An 11,889-nucleotide genomic window follows, 5' to 3' on the forward strand; every position below is an offset into this window, starting at 1 on the left:
TCAATCCCTCTCATTGCTTGATAAATCCATGGTTTATATGTATGTATATATATGTGTGTGTGTGTGTGTTTTAAATTGCATTTTTAATATATAAATAGATTCAATGCCTTAATCACATTTTTGAATGCATAAATGGATTCAATGTCTTGAAAATTCTCTTAGGCACACAACTTAAACTTGAATTCCAACAAATTTTTACTACATTCTCACAAAATTAATGTAAAACTACTTTTGAAAAGGGCCAAAATGTAAAATAATGAGATTAGTTGAAATGCTTTATCCATAATATTTGTTTTCAATTGTTTTTTAAGCCATATATAAGACAAACATATTTCACAATTGGTTTATATAAGAGATAAGTATTTATTTTTCATATATATATGAAAAATAAATACTTATCTCTTATATAAACTATTTGTGAAATATGCATGTATTATATATAGATAACTCACATTGAAATATTTTACTTAACATGGAGTTGCGTGTGTTGATTTCTTTTCTATATAAGGAAATTGATATCAAAACATATAGATGAAAATAGATACTCATATACTTTATTTAAGTTCTATATTAGGATATTTTTAAACATAAAAGAATTATACATCTTTTGTACCAAAGTGAAAATTTATATATATATTTTTTTAACTTTTAATTACTTTATATTTTAGTTATAGTTAAGAGTAGGACAAATAGTTCTACCAATGACAACATTGTTTCTTAATTTAGAGAAATATTATTTTTATTTTAAAAAAAGATATATCAATGACCAACTTAGAATTAAAAATAAACACGCTGACCAAGGAGAATATCATGGCAGAGGAAGTGAGGGCTCACCCTATGGTCAAGCGCCTTTTCCAAGTTTAAAAAGACCAACTTAGAATATTATGGGCCTTTTCCAAATTAAAAATAAACATGCTGACCAAGTACAATATCATGGCAAAGGAAGTGAGGGCTCACCCTATGGTCAAGCGCCTTTTTCAAGTTTAAAAAAAACCATAGTAAATTTTGCTCGGTTGTTTTTGTGTGATTTTGTTAGAAGTTTTTTGGTTTATTATTTTTATTGTTTTTTTTTTTTAAAGTTTTTTTGGTTTATTATTTCTAAAATTTTGTAGTAATTTATTAAAATCATAGGTAATTTTTACACAATAAAAGTACTCTAGAGAATAGTTGGTCTGTGTAGAATTTAATTTTTATTGAGTTTTAATATTTTTTTTATTATTTTAACATGTGATTTTTTTAGTTAATATGTTATTTTCCGTTAAAATTAATTGGAAAATATTATTGAAAAAAGTCAAGCCATAAAAGATTTAGATTAAGGCTTAAGTTTTAGTTTTAAATTTTATGGGGAGAGATTAGGTGTGGAAGCTATCTCTAGAGAAGATAAACTATCCTAAAGGATGTTTACCATAAATCGATCTTCATCTTAGATTTATAAGAGCTATTAAATCGATAAAATTTCTTGAGTTGCAAACCATTTTAGTATAAGGGTTTATAATTAGAGAGGTTTGATCCCTCTCACTGTTTTTTAAGATAGGGATCAAGATGTATCTATGTTGTCTTAGTGCTTGATAGATAGGGATTGAGATGTATATATGTTGGTTATTTATATGTGTGTAGGGGGTTTTAAGCAAGGAAGAAATGACACATCTCATTCATTTTTACTAACACACCAATAAACAATTTTAACCATAATTTTGTTTTTTAAATTGCTTTATAAAATATATATACAGTTAACATTCAAAAAGTTTACTCTATATAGCATTGAAATATTTTGTTTATGACCTACATTATTTATATTAAAATGTTTATATTCATCCAATAATATATATATATATATATATATATATATATATATATATATATAAAATGTTACATGACAAATTATCTATATTGATTTTTCTTTTGTTATTAATAAAAAAAATTAGAATGTTACATTAAAAAATATTTCTTTCACTAGATTTGTCTTGTATTAGAAGTGGCAAATACCTATCAATAAAATAAGAAATATTTCACTTTTAGTTACTTTCCCATTCTATAAAAATATTTTATATAAAATAGACATTGAAATATACATATGTATTCTTCTATATATATAATATAAATATAAAATTTATATTAATATAAAATTATGTTATTTAAGATGGACACTGAAATCTATTATTTATAGTTGATGGTGAAAGATTCTTTATTATTATTAAGATTTATATTATAAGTTGAAAGTGTTTTTCTTTATTGATGTAACATTAGGGACAATATTTCTCCATTGAGTTATAAAGCCTATTTATGCAATAAATAACTTTATAAAAAAGGATGGTATAGGGAACGTTAAGACATGTAGTCCTACTATATATTGTTCTCTTTTTGTGAAAACTTTAGAGATGGTTAGAGCATAAATTAAAGTCAAAAGAAATAATAAAAAAATAAGTTGATATTTCTTGATTTTTTTTAGAAAGAAGTTGCAATTTACTCATTATATTATTTGTTGTTGTTGGAGTTTGTTAGACATAAGTTTCATTGAAAAAATATTTTAGTATCACTCCTAAATGAGTTTGTGGATCTCAAAACACTTTTGTTTATTTTTAGCAAAAGGTTTGTTAAGGAGGTTAGAAAAGATTATTTCATTATCATTATTAGGATTAATGGACATGTAGTCCTATTATATATTGTTCTCTTTTTGTGAAAACTTTAGAGATGGTTAGAGCATAAATTAAAGTCAAAAGAACTAAAAAAAAATAAGTTGATATTTCTTGATTTTTTTAAGAAAGAAGTTGCAATTTACTCATTATATTATTTGTTGCACTAGTTGTTGGAGTTTGTTAGATATAAGTTTCATTGAAAAAATATTTTAGTGTCACTCCTAAATGAGTTTGTGGATCTCAAAACACTTTTGTTTATTTTTAGCAAAAGGTTTGTTAAGGAGGTTAGAAAATATTATTTTATTATCATTATTAGGATTAATGGATTTGAGGGAATACTTCATTGCTTATTATATGAGAGATTAAACTCTTATATAATATTTTACTCAATTCGTTTGCAAGATGCTTTGCATTGGTTGGAGAATAAAAGAAACTTTTTTGTCTCAATTATATTTGTATTTTGAGTTTATATTGGTTATTTTTCATAAGAGGAGTAAAGTGCTACATTGGAGGAACTTAGTAAGGCAATGATATTTCCTTACCACCACCTTGTCAATAAGGCCTTCTTGATGGATGAAACCCACAACTGCGTTGGCAAGTCATGTCCTTCCAATAAAAATATGTAGGTAGTAACCCACTACTCACAATCTTTAGCCATCTATGCTTATACTAAACTAATGAGTTATGACAAAGCTTGATTTGTTTTCTAACTCCTACTTTAGGAAAGTGTAAACACTACCCCTTGCTACCTAAAGAGATAGTCACACACTCTTATCACCATCAAATTTTGGTCCACTCATGATATCCCAGACTTCTTGGGTCCACTCATGTTTGCCTAAAATCCAAAGGCCTAACACAAGTTTTAAGTCTTAAGAAATGTAAGCGTTAGTCTCTTTTTCACTCAACAACCAAGCCAATCACATTTTTAATTCCTTTCATCAATCTTGTTGGTAGCTTCTCTTTCCTCCCACTCCTACTACAATAAGTAAGCCTAGTTGACCCATAAGGAAACCCCCCTTGACTAGGAAAATTTTGCGTGGTCTAAAGTACAAGGGAGAGTTGGTGAGATGACAAAGATCAAGCTCTTGAGTTCCACAAGGCTAGCATCCATCTTTGGGACTTTGAGCTAATGTGTTAGTTTGTGTGGTAACACCTCCAAAGCTAGTGCACAACTAAGATGATCTCCTTTTTCCATGAGTAGTCCATATACATCAACTTCCTAGTCAAATCCAATGAACTCAAAGACCATATCAAGTTAGTCAACCAACCACACTATTACCAATCTACCTCTAAAATGGTTCATTGTCTTCGATTTTACATTGACGACATGCAACGAACTCCTATGCACACAAGTTGAAGAAAAAAAGGTACCCTTTTCTTGGTTTTATTTTTCTTTCTCCATACGTTATAATTACAAAATCTCCATGATTTCCTACACATATTCAACACCGCAATCAAGTTTTTGCTTATGTTTGATAGAAAAAATTGAAGAACAAGTGTGTTCACATTGCTATGAAATTTAAGAAGTTTGATTAGAATGGAAAATAAACATGCATCTAGATAGTTTGTATCCCTTTGTCATTAAGATCCCTATTCCATTTTATAATGGTGTTCAACCACTCCCTTACAATTCCCTCATCCTTCTCTCAATCAAATACTACCTAATGATTTTTCCCGTTCATCACTGAAATCTTCGTCAAGGAATTCTTAAGCAAAGAAGATTGAAGCAGAGTAGGCAAGTCGGAGGCCCAACTCGACTAATTCTCCATATATCATTGCAATGGTTTAGGATTGATTGAGTCACCATGCAAAAAATGGGTTCCAACTTTACCCGCCTTTGTCAATTAATGACACATTAATTTAACTGTAACATCTCATCTCCCAAGCAATCACATCTTCCATATGGAGACCACCACATATTGACTCCAAGATGTAAGCAAATGAATCACTCTCAATTGAAAAATCCTGACAAAAATACAATAAATTTTTGAACTAATGTCGCACAAGGACAATTATTGCATAATCTTTTATGAAATTCACATATAATCTTACATTAGTGCCCATATGTGTATAAGCTACAGATCAATATCAACATGGCTTCTGTGATGGCCTCCTACAACCACAAACTCATATGCCTACTCAAAGTGCAATCTCCAACATGTACTTTATTTTCAAGTAGAACTTGTACTCATAGATATATGCACTCATTCACACATAAGAAATTCATGGGTTACTATAAAATATAATACATAATCAGTTCATTAGGACATGTCTTCAATTCATCCAATGCACTAGCCAAAAAATATAAAGGAGATATGCAGATGCTTGAATAACAACATGTTGATCCAACTTTCTATAATCAAGTAGTGACTTTCAAGCTTTTGAGATCCATGTTGCAACTGGGTCTTATGTAAACAATATTACAATGGTGCAAAATAATGAAATGGACAACTTCGATGTTTTGAGGAGTAGGGTGATATAGGAGCAATAACAATTGATCTCTCAAATGGTGAACATAGAAAAATGGGGCACACAAAAATATGCCTAAATTTCTCTCCAAGGTGCCAAAATCGTACATGTAGATGCACATGCCAACCATAATATGGATTTCTCAACAATGAGCTAATATGTAATAAAAACAACACTACAACATGTAACATGCTAGAACTACCCAAGGAACATGGGAAACACAAGAAGACTACTATTATATATCATCAACACTCAATCCCATTCTCGATGAAGTGCACTATTTCAACATGCAATCAAGAATAATTGGTATTGCATGACTTCTAAAAGTCAACTATTGGTTCCAAACATTTTATCTCCCATAGTTAATGTGATCCAAGCTCAATCTTGTCTTATCCTCTAGGTATTCCTAGATATCCTCTATGTAACAAATTGTTAGGTAACACAAGGACAACAATAATATAATGAACCATGTAGTTTGTTATGCCTCTCCCTAATTTGGTCAAAATTGCATGGAAACAAATAGTAAATAAATCTTAATTCTATCAAATCAGATATGTAATCAACATCATGTTGATTTTTGTAGCATCAGATGTGTTCTAGCCACGAAAATTTGTGGAGAGGCAAGAAGAAATATATTCTCCAAAACCCAGAAATCGTTTAATAAAACTCCACCTAGAGATGGTTTAATTAAAATAATTAATCATTTTTAATGTATTCCTAAGTCTAAACTTAGGAAATGTGATTAATTAAAGGGTATTAATTAAATTTGATGCAAATCTTCTAGATAAAGACGAGGATCAACTCCCAGTTAATCTTAGCCTTTGATTATGTTTCATCTTGGTCATTGGTGCTCCAATGAGAGATTATAAGAGGGAGCTTGATGGGCACTTGGAGAACACACCGAGATATTGAGATCTAGAGATCGAATTCTCAAGAGTAGCAGCAATGAGTTGCCGGAGAGAAATCGAGTGATCTTCTTGCAATGAGGGGAAACGATATTAGATCTGAGGGGATTTTTCCAGTCCCAGTGAGTGCAAGGCAGAGAAGGCATCGAGAGGTCCAGAGAGGCAGCGTAGTGCCACGTAGAGGCAACACAGTGCTTCACAGGGAGTCTGCAATTTTGCTGAGGAGCAATCGAGATCTTGTGCTAGAAGTCGGGGTGTGAGTCTGAATGGCCAGAGGGTCAAGTTTCTAGTCGGCACAAGGTTAGAAGGAGGAGGTAACACAGTCCCTTGAGTTGTGATGCAGTGACTGCGTGAGCCCACGCAGAGATAGTGTAAGGCAGCTCATCCAGAGCCTGGATCAATGTCGGATCTCCAGTGACAGTGTGAGATATTTTCTCACTACATCTTTTCTAGTTTATTCTCTGTATCGGATAGCCAATTTTGGCATCCAATGATTTGTACTCAAAAAACTACTGCTTAATAATAAAACCCTCAGTTGTTGCACCGATTTTCCCATATTAGGTTTTTCCGAGGACGTTTGCCCAAAAATAACGATGTACGTGTGTGTGTTTATTTCCTTCCTATGCAATATTTTGTTTCCATAGTATTTTTTGCTGTGAAGGCTGCAGTAGATTTTATTTTGACATTTATTGTGTAGCACTGTAAATAACTTGATTCAAAAATTAACAAGTAGGAGAAATTTAATCAGTTGTTGCAGTAGGGATTCGAGGTCACCGCAATTTCACACATCAATCCACACTTCATTAGTTGATGCAACATATTCAACTCATCTTGAGGAAGTATTAACTATTAGTTGTAATGGACTTTAACTTACTCTTGACATTTGAGAATAACACTTGTTAATGTCATTCTAGCCCCCACTCTAGAATTGCATGTGGGTGAGACACAACCTTCTCTATTGCTACTCAACAATCTTGTCAATTTGCAAATCTATCATATACTTGCAAATTGTAGTCACAATGACAATCATAGCAACTTTAACCACCAAATATCTCCACACATTACTAACCTTACACCAATGAATAGTTTCACATGTCATAGACAACAATAACAACACTATACTCCAATCCAAACTAATGGAATTTCCAACAATATTGCTAACACACCACATGCAAAAGTCTTACAGTAATAAGCACCAATGCCTAGATCATCACATATCTATATTTCTCACGGCTTGCCTTTCATACACCATGTATCTACAACTGCTAACAAATCTACAAGTTTTTTCTTGTAGAAACCAATGGATTAGGATAAGGCATTGATTAAGGTCATCTCATTTTTTCCAATGCAACCAACTGGTTTTAGATCTAAGCTCACATAAGTAGTCTTATGTACCCGACTATGATACCTACTCTTTGCTAATGTTAGACATCTTTCCATTATTATATATGGTGGACATACTCTTTTATAACATATGACAACAAAAATAACAAATATGGATCATTAATTATTTTGTCCAATTGAGTCTTAGTGTGTATACAACTTGGGTCAAACCTGGATTTCTACATGATACCACATTAGGAACTTCTTGACATGTTTTTTTGTATGTGAGGATATTTAGCTCCAGTAACTCCACTCAGTAGTTTTGACATTGGAGATCAAGTCTTTTTTTATTGGTTTCCTTTTTTTGGTCATGTTGCATCAAAATCTAGCATGTTTTGTAAGGGGTAACCTACAAGGCAAAAACTAGGTCAATGGACTGAGATGTAATAAATTACGAATGCCCATGGATTGAGTTGTAATAAATTACGAGACCATTTTCATGAAGACCATGTGTTGTGGCTATTTCTAGCACCTGCAGCACGAGTGCTTTAAGGGACATAGAAAGCCTCCTAGAGACAACCTCTAGGTTGATTATAGACCAATGCCTAGGAAATCTTAAATAGAGGAGTGCATGGAAGATTATGAGTGGGGTTTCAATTGCACTCCAATTGTCACGTAAGTAAAAAGAGAATAGAGAGGGGCTTGGTTCAATAGTTTGTCATGCAGGTAAACTCAAGTCGATACATGGATCCAAATGCTCAGGGGGTAAATCAGGCCAACCTCAAAGAGAAATGTCTAGTTCTGGTGGCCGACACACAACAACAGGCAACTTTATATTGAGGTTGTAGTAAAGTGAAGAGGAGGAAAGGAAGGAGGGAATTCGATGCAAAGGGTTGTAAACAGGAAAAAATCCTAAGCAACGATGTTCCAGCAGAAGTATGAAAGAGAGAGGAGATGGAAAGGTGGAAACAACAGAGTGCTTATTGAGGTTTCATACCAGATATAACATGGGTACCATTAGCGCTTAAACAACAAAAGTAAATATGGGCTCACACAGGTACTCCAGGTTAATCAAATAACACAAGTAAATTTGTCTTGTACACAGGTACTGTAGGTTATAGGCTAACACAAGTAGATATGTCTTATGCACATGTATTGTTCGCTATTTAGCAGCTAGGATAAATCCATGAATCAGGGAGAAATCAATAATCTCATTACACTATTTCAGAGAAAGGAAAACATATATGAAATGAGATTACAGAAGGGAAAACATATTGTGCATTGATATGCTTGGAATCACTAGGGAGTTTCATTAATCCAATATGAGTCCAACATACCAGTCCATTTACATTCAGCCAAGATATCACTCAAGTCCCTCATGGACAAGCAAGTAGAACCAAAGTGGAATCGTAGAACTCCTGACTCGTAGGTGCAGAATTTCAGAACCTCTTCTTAGTGTTTCTTCCCCCTCTTTAAAAGAAGAGGGGGAGCTTGGATTACAGTTACAAAATATCTCAGCCAAAGGCCATCTGTCTGATGTACTAGCTGCTCAGCTTGTGATAGCTTGTGCTGCCCCAAAAAAATTACAATCGGGATTTTATCCCTTCTTGGAAATAAATGGAAATTGCATAAATAATAAGAAAAGGAAAACTGGAGGATGATGGAGGAAGAGTTCTTTATGATGTTCCTGTGAAAACTGTTGGAATTTCTAAGTCTAATTGCTAAAAACCTTCATGTACTTTCTGATTTATTTCTTCCTACTTGTTCTGATTAATTAACAAGTTATTTACCATGTAAATACTGAAAATAAATACAAGTACATGCTCAACACATTACAGATCATCAACTGAAGGAAACAAAACAAGCACACAAGTGACACCATTGTTTTTGGACCAATGTCCCTGGAAAAACCCAATGCAGGAAAACCGGTGCAACTATATGAGGGTTTTATTATTATGTAGTTTCTGAATACAATCTGGGTGCCAAAATTGGCTCACCCAACAGAGAATAATCTCGGCAGTAGTACCTCTCTACTCGGAAGCAGATATTCTAGCTGAAACCTCGGATAAACACTCTTACAACTCCCATCTCCAATCTGCCCCACTAAAACCCTAGCGTCTGTCTCTAGGGACTACGTCAACCCTTCCTAGCCCATCATCAGCCCAATAACCCCTGCGTTAGCCTCTAGAGGCACTGCATCAGCCTCTAGAGCCTCTGCCTCACCCACACTAGCTCTCTGAGGCACTGCACAGCTCCTCACTGCCTCTGCGCGGGCCTAGCTAGCTTTGCGTGGCCTCTAGCTGGCTTTGCGTCCCTCTCTTCCAACTTTTGCATTGATTCTCCCGGCACACTCTATGCCTCTCTGCTTCTGTATTCACTGCCCCTCAACTGCAAATCTGATCACTCTTTCGACTTCCTCAGCAAACCCTGCCCTAGAAAATCGAAATCTTGATCAACTCGGTGTGTTCTCCAAGTGACCCTCAAGCCTCCTTTTATACTTTTCTCGTTGACAATTCAACGGTCGAGATTAAGTCCCTAATAAACGGCTAAGATTAACTCAGGCTTGAATCATGACTTTTGGACCCTTCTAACATAGTTTTATATTAATTCATATTAATATTTTATTTTCCCTAAGTTTAGGCTTACGAACTACATTAAAAAGATTAATTTTTTTAATATATCCCAAACTATTTAGAATCTGCCCAAACCATTTCTGGGTATTGGATATCTCATGTGCTTTAGCCTCTCCACAAATTTGCGTGGCTAGAGCACATTCGATGCTACCCCAAATCAACAAAAACCTCTCGTCAAGGCACGTCTCTGTCATCGTGTGTCCCTCTAGCTACTCAGACGGTCCCTGTCACTTTCACCTTAACTGCTCGACTTCCCCACTCTCTAAAGCTGATAGTGATTGACTATAGTCTCCCTTTACAGAGTAGTAGTGGAGGTTGTCCTGACAGTCCTTTGTTGTGTATCTGAGCAGAGCCCCATGTTGAACCATTACTCTTCCTGAGTTCCCGTGCTTTCATTTACTCTTAGAAGACGTACAATAAAACAATCGAATTCATTTCTGAGGGTATTTATGTCCCATGTTTCTTGTTGCGGGAGCATCTACAGGACTGGCCCATATCATTCTGCCACTGCCCCATACTTCTGTTTAAAGTCTCAGCTGCCGATCCATACACCTTCAATGCCCTGTATCATGTGCTTGAAGCCTTACGCCAACGGTATTTTTCCTCTTAGATCAGTGTTTACAGGGCGGGACCTTCCAATCTGCTTTAGCCCCTTTATATTGACCCCTTTCTATAATTTTCTTCATATGACCGGGGGCTTGAACCAGGTGCTTATCTTGAAGGCTCTAGAGCCTTTTAAAGCTTGTCTGGGGGCCTTTTTCCTTTAATACATGAAATCCCGCATTTCGACAATTTTTGATGTTGGCCATTGATATTTCCTCTTGACCCCTGCGATCACCGATCTGTGGGGTCGGGCCCACTGAAGGCATCACAATCACAATATGGGAGAGGGAGACCCTTTACCTCCCTTTATAGCATTGGCCGACTTGTCCGGACGTGAAATCCTTATAAGATAGAACACATGAAATCTTGCATCTAGGAGGATCCCTCGTATATCGCAATCGCAAGCCTAGAGGAACTACGGGTGAGGAGGGACTTGACTTGTGTGATCGCCGATATGTGATTGTGATGGGTGATGTCATCACTGCCACGTGTCACCCAAAAATACCCCCTTATGACCCTGAAAATGTCGATTTTACGTGACATGTGTCCTTCATACTACCACGTGATGGTGATGTCAGCCACCATGTGGATTCATCCTGACCAATGGTGCTCTGCCACGTGGCCCCCTGGAGGAGAGAGAAAAAGGCACGCCCGTCCCTTTTTTGCGTCAATTTTCTTTGTTAAATATTTTGGCCTTCCCCGATGATTTAACACTATATGCCTAGTTTTTGGCGATTCTCGCGATATTGGCGTTCGACGATGATTCTGGTGTTGTGCTTGTGTGTACCCCTTTGCGTCTGCGATATCGGCATTAGGCATCATGAACCACCGATAAACTGTAAGCCTGTGCCCAGGACCCTGCCGGTAACCAATTTACAACATGGGGGCTTCACTCAATGAACCTCTAACATAGAACCTGCATTCGTGGCATACTAAACAACACCCTTAATTTGACTACATATTGGGAAATACCTCTAAAAATCACATTATTTAACCCCCTACCAATATGAACCCAATACACCTTCCCAATTTAAACACCCCTATCTTCACTAGATATTGTAGGTATCCATTTTTTCATTAACATTTTTTATACCCCTTTATATTTTTTCGTTAACTTTGAGCTCCATTTTTTATACATGCCAATATAAAAACCCTTTACCCCCTATTATATGCTCAATATATTATGTAATTTTTTCCTCAATATATATCCCCCAATATGAATGCACGTGGTATGGTATTGCTCCCCCAGTGAAGCCCCTGTGATTTGCGATAAGACTGGACCTGCCGATATGCGATTTGCGATATCGGTGATCGGACGAT

The sequence above is a fragment of the Pinus tabuliformis genome, chromosome 5_1 (assembly GCF_031772625.1).
Source record: "Pinus tabuliformis cultivar Carrire ecotype Pingquan chromosome 5_1, CPIR1, whole genome shotgun sequence".
NCBI classification, from domain to species: Eukaryota; Viridiplantae; Streptophyta; class Pinopsida; order Pinales; family Pinaceae; genus Pinus; species Pinus tabuliformis.